The sequence below is a fragment of the Hylaeus volcanicus genome, chromosome 3 (assembly GCF_026283585.1).
Source record: "Hylaeus volcanicus isolate JK05 chromosome 3, UHH_iyHylVolc1.0_haploid, whole genome shotgun sequence".
NCBI classification, from domain to species: domain Eukaryota; kingdom Metazoa; phylum Arthropoda; class Insecta; order Hymenoptera; family Colletidae; genus Hylaeus; species Hylaeus volcanicus.
This window is the reverse complement of record NC_071978.1, coordinates 25,127,439-25,140,920: the sequence shown is the minus strand read 5'-3', so window position 1 is coordinate 25,140,920 and position 13,482 is coordinate 25,127,439. Positions and strand designations below refer to the sequence as shown.

At 45.6% G+C, this 13,482-nt stretch overlaps 1 protein-coding gene across 11 annotated transcripts in view; it reads right to left on the bottom strand.

The window, feature by feature from the left end:
- The window catches only part of LOC128874302 (homeodomain-interacting protein kinase 2), a 33,089-nt gene extending 23,722 nt beyond the window's left edge, over window positions 1-9,367 (bottom strand). For 4 of the 11 annotated variants that reach the window (XM_054118912.1, XM_054118917.1, XM_054118922.1 and 1 more), the window contains exon 1: window positions 5,027-9,365. The gene's annotated coding sequence lies outside the window, so the exon portion shown is untranslated. Of the gene's footprint in view, window positions 1-5,026 lie in introns of all 11 variants that reach the window. The other 7 variants (XM_054118921.1, XM_054118915.1, XM_054118913.1 and 4 more) reach the window with 4 other exon arrangements.
- Window positions 9,368-13,482: the final 4,115 nt, after the last annotated feature.

Sequence of the window (13,482 nt, the reverse complement as noted above, 5' to 3'; positions counted from 1 at the left end):
ATCAGTTTATGACTCGGTAACGCTAATAGCTTTAAATAAACTCGATAGTAGAGCCGATTGGGTAATATTGAGCAACAACGCTTCAGTATTAATCGTTATTGATTATACAAACGAAGTTTTGGCCATAGATGATTATACAAACGAAGTTTTGGCCATAGATGAGTATACATTGGTAACTATACACACGTATATTTGGCTACCATATTCTTCGGTTTATCCAACGTGTACTTTGTTACGCGAAATTGTTTATGATCGCTTGCAGAACGCCGTACTTTTCGATAACAAAAGCGTTGTTTATATAACAAATAACGATAACGCCAGGAACGTTAGTACAAATACATCTGCTAGTCGAACTCATCGGTAACGTTTGTCCAACAGTTCTTGCTGTACATGTGACGCTATTAATGGTTTGAACAATCTGTTTAAACTAATTATGTACACATCGATCAACTGTCGAATAATTGAAAACTGTTCGACAAACGAGTAATGCCTAAGACAGGATCTGCTAGATAACCGTTACCGATGAGCTCCCCGAAGACATAAACTTATTATACAAAACTTTTCCCGACTCTATCGTATTTCTGCTGACAGCGATCCTAGATTTTCTAGCAGAAACGATTGGCGAACCTCGTCCATCTACCATCCACTACGTCGTTTCTGCTGTTCGTCTGTAAATAATCTGAACACGGCTTTTTACGGTCAGTTTCGCGAATGACGATTCGCCACTGTGACTTTCTAAACACGGCCAGCTATTGTTTTCATTGCGATAGGAGAGCCTCGTTGCTCGCACCGTCCGATGAGTCATTGGACGTGGTTGCGCGAAGGAAGCAACGAAAGTTCGCCCGGCGAGCTTGCGTTTACGATCCACGCCGCCTTCGCACGCCTGTATAGTTGCACGCGAAAGACCTATGAGTCAAGCAGATTGCTAGATAAACTGGGAAACCCGAAAGTGACCGCGGCTTTCGTGAAAAAAATTGATTCGTGAAAAGTGTGGCGAGAGAAAACAACGAGTCGTGAATGAATCACGAAGAAACTGCACGACCTAGAGTCTAGGTCCTAGATGACTCGTCTTCGACGAGAAAGATACGAATTGTTCCCTCGAGAATGCGAATGGACGAAAACGGTTCACCAAGCACTCCTGGGGTTAAACTCCTCTCTATCCTACAGCCAGTTTGCACTTTGCTACCATGTGCCAAATGCATGACTCTGCGAAGAGTAAATCTACAGCAAAACAAGATAAAAATGTCTTACGGACATAGGTCGCCCGAGATTTAATTTCCAAGTGGAGAGAAATTAAAGCAAACGGTCAAAGCGTCGTACGTAACGATTTCATTTGCTAAGGTTTAGTTTGAAATCTTTTCTTTACGAGAGGATATAAAGAAAACGTATTCTCCGTGTCTAATCGCGTTACACAATTTCCATTCTATAGTTCGAATAACTTAAAAAAGGTTCCGAACGCGTCTGTTGTTGTAAATTAAACGTCTAATATCGCGATCATAAACGTCTACTGTTACGTCCTGTATTTATAACTCGTAATCGCGCGCACAAAAGTTCACCGACAAATTGAATAATCACGCATTAGGCTTCGTTTGTATCATGCCGCATAAAACGGCAATGCTAATTTGACGAGCAAGACGATATTCGTAAGCCCGAGTAATGACTTTCCAGCGAATTTCCGTACCATGTATGGAGCTAACGCGACTATTTGTTCCCAGCTGGACTACGAAGTGGTTCCAAACTGAAGCTGGGATTATTCGAATACTACGAATGAACTTTGAATATTTCGGTACTCGAATATCGTTACTTCAAGTGAATCCTTTCCGGTGCATTGCAAACAGTTCTCTCAAATCGGTAATACGAAACTATCATTGTGTCGAGGTCTAATTATAATTTTTGCGTAAATCTAGCATCGTGTAAATAAATAACAGAGCGCGTGGCAATACGTCGTTGCTCAACATTATATAAGAGGACGTTTTCGAGTAACGTTTTTCGTAGAAACTCGCGCCGATCGATTGTCGAGATTATATCGCGCAATAAAATATATATTACAGGTTTCGTTCGCTCGCTACCAGTAAAATTCCGCTCTCTTCGCGACGATGCAGTAACAACAAAAGATAAAGTCGCATCGGTTACGGAGTTTTCCAATTAACGCTTTGCGAATACTGACCGTACCCTTTTAGGCTATACTTCTACTGCGCTGTAACGCGTGAAACGTACACGCGAATAAACACATCTGACTTGCTGCAGAACGAGACTCTATTTTTACAGTCTTTATTATCATCGGATTACTAAAGTCTTATCAAAACGAAAAATAGTCGCCGGCATACTCGCAAGGTAGTTTCACAATAACAACGATCCACGGTGGGTAAACGATGAATGGACCGGTAATTGGATAGCAGGAGAACCATGGCGAAGTTTTCACCATGAGCACAACTATTCTGCGACGGAAGCACGGTTTGTCGTGCCCAGCTTATATTCCTCAAATGGAACGCTGCGAAGCGTGTCAAGTTTCGGCGGACGAAAAATTTTCGTGGACGTAACACGGACCGTTTATTCCTGACCAAGAATTGCTGCTTGTTCGTGACTGCGTGGAATACAAAGTATGTACAACGTGGACAGAAATTTTCCTTTTCCGTTCTTCGATCTTGGGTAACGTATACTACACGGCGGCGGCCATATACTGTAACAAGTGCAAACAAGTTATATCGGTGTTTGTAAATGATTTGAAATTTCCACTTTCGTAACGCGAATACTCGAAATATTCGATAACTGTTTTACGAAATCAAACTTTATTCCGTCCGATAACTTCTCAATCGTGCCGTTAACGCGAATTCTCAGACGCAGAGCACTAATTAGAAAACGATAATCAGACGCGAAAATATAGAGCATCTATCGATTGTTCTTTGAAGGAGAAAGGGAAAATGGATGAAACTAATTGGATTTTGAATCGGAGTTCCGCGAGAAAACGACAACTACTCGTAGATTACTTTTTCTCTTTCTCGAAATTGCTTTTCCTCGTCCCGTCAAAAGGAAATAATTTCGAACGTCGTTTTTGCGTTGAGTAAACGACGCAAAATCTTGCCTTTCGTGCACTCGAAACTTGGCTATATGATAACAAATTATTTATGATTTTATTGATAACACACACATATATATATGTGTGTGTGTAAAAAAATATGTATATTATTCCAAATATACGTCTCTCTTGTTTGTTGTTGAATAAAATTTTGTTCAAGAGAAAACGACGCGAACTTGTGCATCGACACAATGGAATTGCGACTTTGAGGCAAGGCTTTTCCGTTTGTCATGGAACTTGTTTGTAACGTTCGATCCGGTGACGGGGACGTTTCTCGTCTCGAGACGGTAACGAAATATCGTTCGTAACCATGGGACTATATTTTAGCGACAGCAGATATAATAAACCGAATTGTGTCGTCGCTCCAGTAAAAGTACCGAACGCTATACCGCGGTGCCTGTACTCTGTAAAAATTGTTTTATTTTCGAACGAAACGTCCCACTAAATGCCGAGTGTGTAAAATTCAGGGCATGTTTGGTTGCATTGGTAAATGGTCAAGTACGTCAAGGCGTGCTGCGAACGAAACGAATACGTTGACGCGCTGGATGGAAAGTTTCCACGCGAGCTTACGCGCGTCAAGCGTCGACGAAGCTAACGAAATCAACAATAGTCCCGTCGATAGGAAGTACGGCGCACACTATATGTATAGCTGACAATCGACGTGTAATATCGTCTGACAGGTTAAAATCGCGATCGAGAAAAGTTTCTACCGAGGCCAGTTCCAGCTTGCGTATTTGGACATAGTTTGACCGTCGCATAATTCCTATCCGTCGGTTGCGTCTTCGGACGCAGACATTTTTCGCTCCGTCGGCAGAATTTCACCGTCTTACCGAAATGTTCGTGGCGCAACGTATTTCGTCGAACATTGTTGTCACTCGATGCGAAGCAGAGATGGATAAAATTGTTATCTATTAGGTTGTCCCGAAAGTTTCTTTCGCGAGTTGCACTCAATTATTTTACGTGGTCGTGTTTATATAAATAGACAATCTAATTTCATAGATATTCTTGTTGTAACAGTAATGGAGCAAAATGAATCGTGCACAATTCAGTAATGTAACATAAAACATAAAATATTGTGCATGTATTACTTATTAATAAAGCGAAAGAAACTTTTCGGACAACCTAATAGTTAAAAGTTATAGTAAATCTAAAAAAACATGTTTTAGTCACCTATCGTTCGAATCAAAATTTGTCCATCTCTAACGCAGAGTACACGGAGATTCGCGCACGTAACGATTGGAAAAGTTCACGTTTTATGATGAAAGTTGTTTATTACGTTTCGAATCTACATGTACGTACACATCGACGGTCGTCGATGAAAGCGTAGATCGACGGGAGCATGGCTAGCACGTATCTGCTACCCGCCACGGTACGTAGAGCGACACATTTTGGGGTTATGTTCACCGTTTGCAGACTTTCGGCAACAGATGTTCGCGTTACGGTTGCATCACTCGGACGATTGTATAGTCGTTCATTCGAACAATGAGACGATAGTAATCTCGAAAGAGAACCGTAGGCTGACAAGCTGCCGTCGGGAAAGAAATAACGAGAAGAAACTACGGCACGACGGAGCGCCTCGGTCCGACAACTTTCATCGGACGAGGAGCTCCGAGATCGGCCGCGTTGCCCAGAAGATATTCACCAGGACAGAGCTTTGACTTGTTTACGTTTTTCACATAAGGAACACTGGTACGTCGATGTACGTGTAGATGGTAACGTGCGAGATGGTAGAGTCCACGTATGCTCTGCTAATTCGGGAACGCGTAAGGCAACGCGAGCCGAATTACGTTCGGCGACCTGTCAACCGTAAGATCCTCGAGAAAATATCCAAAAAGCGTCGTCTGCGCGTATACGAGCGAAGGGGATGGAAACACGATCAGTGTCGCGTAAAACGAGCGAGAACGGAAACAAAGCGACGGATAAAATTGGAGTTGTAAAAAATGAACATACCTCTCGCTTCTTGGCCAATGTCTCTCTCTTCAGGGACGGGCCCGATGTTCACGTAGCAGCATGTTCCGTTTATCCCCGGGTTGGCTTTTCCCCGTTTGGTTTGTCGGCCTCTCGTTAGCGACACACAGCCATCTTGCGTAGTGGCTGGCCTGGCTCAGTCGCTTTCGGTACGATGGCCTCCGTGCGAGAGACGAAGAGGTGGATAGTCGCGGTGAATAGAGGGGTAAGAGCGAGAGAAAGAGGGAACGGACGACGGAATAGGAGCGAAAGAGAGAACGTGAAACCACGGCCCCGGCGAAGTGCGTGTCCCACCAATACACGCGCGCATACACACCGAAGTAGCACCAGCAACGCCACACCGCCGCCACCGCCACCACCACCACCGCCACGACCGCCACTGCACCTCTCTCACAGTTTTCGCCACTTTTTCGCACGGCCCTCGCCCACCTTCGGCACGTACATATTCCGTGGAGCAGCCAGCGTTTGCATCCAGGACACCTTCGTTTCGCAACGGTTTCTCCCGCACTGGGTAAATACGACGATCCGTTATTTACCCGTTCGACGATGTCTTCCGTCGTTGATCACTCGCGCGATCATACCTTCTTCTCCTTTCCTTGCTCGTTTCGTGCTAGCGCTGCTGCTCCCGTTACCGCTAATCCACTACTGACCGTCGTACGTCGTACACTCGTACCTCGTACCTGCCGCACCAGCACGCACGACGGCGATCGGGGGATCGCTCGGGCTTGACTGCCGCACGACCGTTCCGCTTCGGCCATCTTCGGAACATCTCGGCGATTTACGCTCACTTTCCGCACAGGGCCGACTACATCGTGGGCGCATCAAGCGCCCGTACCCGTTCCCTCCCGGAATGACTCATGTGTGCCAGACACTGACGTATACGCGATGTCGTCGCAGCCTGTTTATCGTACGAATCTACGGTCCATACGGCGCCTGGACGCTGGAAAAACTCTCACAATCTTACTGTCTAAATTTTCGAGGAAACTTTTCTTGGACTTTAGATTCGTTCGATTCGTCGAGAGTTTTCTACTGGTGAATTTCCACGGTACGCGAAATTCACGAAAATTACGTAAGCATATATCATCGTTGGTCGATGACAGTTTTTTTTTTTTTTTCTATGAGATAATTGTTATTAGCTGATGTTCAATGAATAACTGGACGAATTTTTGTTGTCGTTGAAGGAAGTCGGTGGGTACACGAGACGGGCACAAAACATATTCGAACGCCAATAGTTAATTTTCCAAACTTAAGCTGTACCGGTTGAAATAAGCGTTTCGCGCAATCGTTTTCACCATCGATTTCTCGTTGTACCGCTTTACCGCGATACCCAGGTTTCCGACATGGAGAAAAAAAAAAGACAAGGCAACGGTATACGGGTGGTCGAACCAGCGATTTGTAACCATCGCGGTGTGACCACGGAAACGAAGTAAAACTCCAAACGATCTAAGCACTTTCACGGCCGTGACGCGTTTGATTACCGATGGGAGAGAACACGCGCTACGATTAATCGTTAAATTTAATCCGGCAGCGAAACCCTTTCTTCGCGTCGAACTTGGATCGTTCTCCGCCGCTATTTCCAGTGAAAAATAATTCATCGATGAAACGAAGACGAAAGCATTTCATCGAACTTGAACGTTGAAGCGTTCGAAGGCGATTTCACCTTTTTACGCAGCCTTGCGACGATTTTGCGCACGATCGAACGAGGAACGCGTTCCATGGATCGAGAGCGCGCGCGCGTGAGAGAGAGAGAGAGAGAGAGAGAGAGAGAGAGAGAGAGAGGGGCGATATCTTTACGACTACTTCCTTGGAGTGATGGAGTATTAATAACAGTGGCGGGCAGTCTTTTTGTAAATTATAAAAATAGCCGGGCGACATCGCATATTCCCGATCCGTTCATATCCGGGAGTTGCGCTTGTTTGCTGGAAAACACGTGATTCTATGGGGAGATCACGCGATCGGTTTAATCGATCGATCGATCGAACGACGGCTTACCAGCTCTCGTTTTAGAGCGGTCTTTGCGAAAGTAGGCGATAACATGGCGAGAAATTTCGGCCTCTCGATTAGAATATAGTCTGTTTGCGTCCGAGCCAAGTGAAACCGGATCTTTCTGCGTCAGTCGCCGTCTAAAGATACAGCCGTGCTTTTTCTCGCATTAACGCGAGAAATGCCGTGCGATTGCTTCGATGCTCGTCCCGAAGGATAATTATTAATATCGGTGAAAAGTTTCCGTCGGTACACTGCGAGAAACGTCCAACTAAACGAGAATCGGGAGAAGAATGAATTTAATTTGATCGTGGCTTCTCCTACAAATGGAAACTTTCTCCCTTCCGAATCAAAATTGTTTACGTCAAAGAATGGGATACGCAGAAATTACACTATGACATCGCAGATTGCCGACACTCGATCGAGGCATCAAAATTCTCCGCTATCGTTTAGCGTTATCGGAAATCATTTTTTAACCGACTTCGAAAAAGGAGGTTACTCAATTCGACATGCATTTTCTTTTTTTTCTTTTTTTTTATTTAAGGTATGTTCACCGATTATTCCGAGATGGTTTGACCAATCGTAATGAAACCTGTTGCATCTTATAGTGCATGTCTCCCCGGTGGTCCCGTTATCAAGATTTTTTTGCGATATGTCATTTTTTACCCGTTTTTCTTGGAGTATTCTCTACCATGATTCAGGGTAAACTTGTTTCCCAAAACTATCAAACGAAGCGATATGAAAAGTTTAAGGAACGTAACAATAATCCGTTTCGCATTTATCGGATAAGTTTCCATTTCGCAGCCTTGGCCGCGTCGTGTATCGTCGATACACCGAAGAGGGTTCGCGCATCCGTTAATAACAATAAGAATAATGAACCCGCTGGAACGGGAAGCTCGTTCTAATCGCGTCTTTGGCATGACGTCACCGGCCATTAAAGGACATCTAGTTGTCGGTTGTCTCTCGATTTTATAATTCAAATCAGAAAATCCCCCGTCGACAATACGTTACGGAGACGCAATAACGACGTCGAGGTCTTGGAGCGAATTGGGTCCACGGTACCGACCCAGACGAGGGTGCAATAAAGAGAGCCAAAACCGTCGGTACGCCCCACCCAAACCCTCGCTCCGCACCCTACTTAAAATCCCTCAACGGTTTCACGGGAAGTGCCTTTCGAAAATGGACAAAGAAAGACAGAGGAGAGAGAGAGGGAGAGAGAGCGATAAGGAACGAGGGAGAGAGGGTCCCAGAAGCCTGCGGGCAGCCGTTTTTCGTACGAAAATTCACGCGCTCCTTGTCCCGAGGGCCTGAAAACGCAATAAACAGAATTCTGTCCGTTATTTCGGTATTATTATTTATACACTTAACAGCGCTCGTTGCTTTGTTCGTTAACTGCGTTTCCCATGTCAGCGTGACTGTTTCGTTTTACTTTACCGACAGTTATACTTTAACTCCGAGTTTGCTTTCCTCCAACGGTCTACCTTTTATCGTTCTCTGGCGTTGCAGCAGTTTATTCCTTTGTACGTTTACGTATTCGTTGCTAGTTTCGCGAGAAAATAGAAGTTTGGTAAGACAGAGAGTACCGTTTGTGCCGTTCGATGTTATTTTCCGTCGGAACTGCAGCGTGAAATCACCGTGGAGCGTCTACATTTATCACAATCTCCGATTAAGTATTTCATCGAGATTCACCTGTTGCACGCGTGACACGTATCGGCAGTGATGTTTTATTTCTTATGTAATTACGCGTTAATTTCGCGTGTCCTGTTAGCCTTGCCAATTGCAGATCGACGCCGCGGCATCTATACCGATCGGGCGTCGATTCATTGTCGATTAATTTGCTGCAAGCGATCGTAGATATCGTTTGAATTTCGTCCGTGTCCGTTCTCCTTTTGCGAGGTACGTCCTCGAGGTTTCGCAGAAAATCAGGGCGGTCGTCGCGCTGCTCGATCGCGCGAAGAAACGCGTCCTCGGCGACGATCGCGGCGACTAGAAACACGAATCTCGCCTTTTTCGATTTCCTCGACGTGGAATACGTCGTTCGTTCTCCTTTTCATATCGCGACACGCGACGGAGACCAGGAGTAATTCGATCGGGGAGAAGCTCCGCACCGAAGGCGGTAACCGTGGATTGGAAAGTCGAGCAAACGAATCCGTAGTTGAGCTGGGAGCACGGGCTGGCAGGTGCGATGGAAATTAAAATCGTCGCTATTTATGCTTCACTCGTGGCGCCCCACGGCCACGCGGTTTTTTTCCTTGCCAAAAGCAAAGCTGCATGCCTCTGCGGCAGCCGTCATCGTCGATATTAGCCCGCCAGCGGGCAACTCTCGATCCGTCGAATTCGACTACATCTCGATGCACGCTACGCAACGGACCAGATTTTCCACGTGTCACTGGGTCACCGCACTTACCGTCCTGTCCGAGAACGTGAATACAGATCGCTCTCTAAATATCAGAGTACCGTGGACTTCGTATTCACCGGCCGTCTTCTAAAGTTCAGCCAGGAACGTATGACGGTTCACGTCGAAACTCGGCAACGATTATCGTTTAACTATTGGGTTGTCCGGAAAGTCCATGTCGATTTTTGGTAGGTGGTACAGGTCTGAATACACCGAAATGGTTGAAAACAAATAACATGTATACATCCCTTAAAAGGTGAAACGGTTGTGAAACAAAATGGCGCCTATATAATTCAATAAATACATGTATATACATATATGTATATTATATGCCTTTGAATTTTTCTTAGAAATTGCCACGAACTTTCTGGACAACCTAATATAATAAGATAAGATAGTGTCTAATGATTCTTTGAAAAACAATTTGAATCGCCGATTCGTGGACGTTTCCGAACGGAGCGTCGGCGTCGACGAGGTACCGTTCGGATCTTGAAACGAACCTCGGTCGTGGCGGCTATCATTTTCGCGAGAAGCCACGCGCGACGGAGCTTCGTTGCATCGTTGCGAAAATCATTCCCGCCGATGGCGGTTCTCCTTCTGTCCGTCTCCCGCTCCTTTTCCTTCCTCGCAATAAGAAACGAGTTTCCAGCGATTCAATGCCTCGGTCTTGCAAATGTGAAAGTACATTACTGCGGGCTCTGAAAGTCGTTTTGCTCGAAGGTTCGCTTCTCGAGCGGCGGCCCTGGACCGTTCACCGAGAAAAGAATCTCGAGTGAGGACGAGGCGAGTCGGGATGAAAAATCGACAGGGAATACCGAAACTTGTCGAACTTTCGGGTAACCGTTAACGACCATCCGTGGAAATCGTGGCCGAGACATCGAATAAAATCGCGCTCTCCGCGCCTAGCGTTCGCTGGTTGAATAGGCCAAGCGCTTTCTACGACCCTTACATGGATGGGTTAATCCCTTCACGACCATAAGTCTCCATTTACTTTCGACCCAGGTAAAAACCCTTTTTCGTTATTCGATACCAAATTTATTGCACCCGTGTAAAAGTCCACGAAACATTGGGCTCCGAGTGCATCGGCTACCTGGTTGACTTTCCGACACCTTTATTACGCTAGGTGTTTCCCTGGTAACGGGCTGACTTCGTACCATTGTTGATTGGAATAATGGAAGGAACGGTACCCGTAAAAGTTATACGACTTCGGGCTGGACACGATACAGAGACAACGGATTCGTAAATGGATTACGATTAAATTCGTATCGATATCGAGTACCGTACGAAACATATTCGAAACTTGTATCCGGATGAGAATTTAGCATCTCTCGTGTCGCTATCGCTGGTTCGAAAGGGAAACGAGGGAGAAGAAAACTTTTCGTTCGGACGCGAAATTCAATTTCGATTATCTTCTCGTCTTGACGTCGACGAATCTTTATTTCGTCGAAGCGCGCGTCATGTTTCCGCTCTCGCGAAAAAATACACGAATAGCCGAAAGTACGCCGAGGGGAAACGGAGCGTCGTGTAACACGGGAAGTATCGCGTAGGAGGATTTAACGTCGAGATTAACGTCGTTTTCATCGGAGAATTAGACGAGACGTACAATTCGATTCGTGCTATTCGTAAAACGATCGGAACATAAATGGAAAGATTCAGTTTTCATACCGAAGACACGCTTTGCGCGTACAAACCAATGCGGTCGGACACACGCGATGCTCCTAGTCGATCGATACCTAGTTAATCGCGTTATCGCTCAAGTATATAATTTTATTACGGATGAAACCGACGCGAATTCGCTGGTCGGACTCTTCCCGATCGGGCAACGGATTTGCGACGACTGCCAATCTACCGGGGTGCCGCGCTCAAACGGAAACGGACCTTATCAATTTCCTCGAGACGTTGATAGTCGATGCACGCGTGAAATCTTTGCTCCGTTCCACAGCACCAATGAAACACCGAGCAATCCAAGATCCGAAGAACGGGGGGTGATCGCAATACCAAACGACCCCATGCGTGCACGCACTTATTATCGTCCGGCTGTCCAGCGTGTGTACGTGTACACGGTCACGCAGCGGTTGCGGACGCCACGAACGCCGGTTACGGAAGCGGTGACCCTGCTTGACCGCGATCTCAGAGTCGGCCGTGTGCGCTCCACGTACCATTTATCTGTAGTTTTACAACTAAGAGAGGATAAGCTAGCTTCGAACGTGCGACGATACGAGCACCTCTTTGACCGGCGATTTCCAGAACGTGGAATACCTAGTCGTTTCGGGGTTACAACACTACTCGCGCTTCGGGTTTACGAACTCGCCTCGGTCGCCATACGGATCAATTTAAACGCGCTGCGATCAGACTAGACGGTAGTCGGGGATTTCGGCGCGGTATTGCATCATTTGCCGCTCTCGTCTGTTCCAATCGCGATACGAAAACATTACCACCGCGCGGGAGGATGGTCAACGAACCGTCTGAATCAAGGATCGGCAATTCTCGACTTTTCAAGGCGTTTCTATTCCAATGTTTGCGTTGCAATAGCAATAGCGAACAAAAATACGATTTGACCGAAGTAATTTTTGTCCGGTACACAAATGTCGTCGCTGTAAATTTCCAGGAGCTCATTACGATCCAATTGTTAGCGTTCAATTCCCGTGTGGAAATTTTGTTAGGGATTACGTAAAGGCCCGAGTTAATTGTCCCGAATTAATTTCGGGGCCTATTTAGGAAGCCCGTTCGGTTCCCGTAAGGCGGCATAAGGGATTGTCATGCTTTTTTAAACGGGGCCATTAAAGGATGGCTTCTCAGGGCCTTATTATTTCCCGTTTTAATCCCGATTATAGCCCTATCGGGCCCCTGAAACACCCTTACAATAGCCCTGGACACACCCTCGTTGCATGTAAATCAGAAATATTTAAATAAAAAATAGGAATTCTGAAAATTTCTTACGAATAATGACTCACGAATAATGACTCACGAATACTGACTCACGAAAATATAATCAATTATTAGCATAAATGTTTATTCAACAATTTATTATGTAACGTAGTTGACATGGAATATTTATATTTATAAATACTACAGTGCGCGCGCGGTACGAGAGTGTATTTTTAATAATTTTTTTCAGGCAAACGATGAATGTTTTTCTTTTTATCGATACTTTTACTCGATATGTACTGGACCCCTCAAGAGGTATACCCCCCACCCCCCACCCGTGCCCCTGTCCCTCAAGAGGTGCGATTGTTATTCGTTCTCCAACATAAACATTGTCATTGATTTCTATGATCAATACCCTGGGTAAACGTTTTCAGGTCCTCACAATTCGTTAAGGCCCTATTAAATTTCATTTTAACACGGTTTCTCCGTACTCTGACTGTACCACACTGGTTCCCATAGCGGTTAACCCATCAAGTCCTTGTTTAAAATTATTGTGGAAATGATTGAGTACCTTGTTTAAACCCCACCGGGTCCTACAATGATTCACCTATCCAGCCCTGATTATATTTTAAAATGGTAACCCGTAATTGCTTTGTCGGGACCTTTTAGGGATGTATCCGGGAGAATCATATTATGGATTCCATATTAAAGCCAGTTCGGGACCCGAATATCATGGAGATTTCCCTTGCTATTTTCCACACGGGGTAAAAGAGGCACGGTGAAATTCTCTGGGTTTCGTCGAATGAGTCTAGAAGAAAGCAACCCGTATGACAACGTTTGATGGCTGGCTGCATGCAGAGAAGGCGGGAAAAACTTGGAAACCGTTCGGGTCGCGGAGGGGCGGCGAATGGAAGCGGCGGTCGAAGGGCAAGGGGATGTTTCGTGAGGTCGAGGAACGAGCGCGAGCGGAATGATAATTCTTCGAATGACGACACCGACCGGCCGTCTGACGACACCGGTGTCCCTACGTAGGACACGAATTTCTGTCACGATATCTCACGAATGTCAAGTTTGAAAATGTTGTTTTTCCTTTTGTGAATTTTATTTCATCCCTCGTGTATAGAATCAACCGATACTCACGACTACGCATCGAACCTGATCTCACGAGTAACAATCTGTACGTAGATGCATA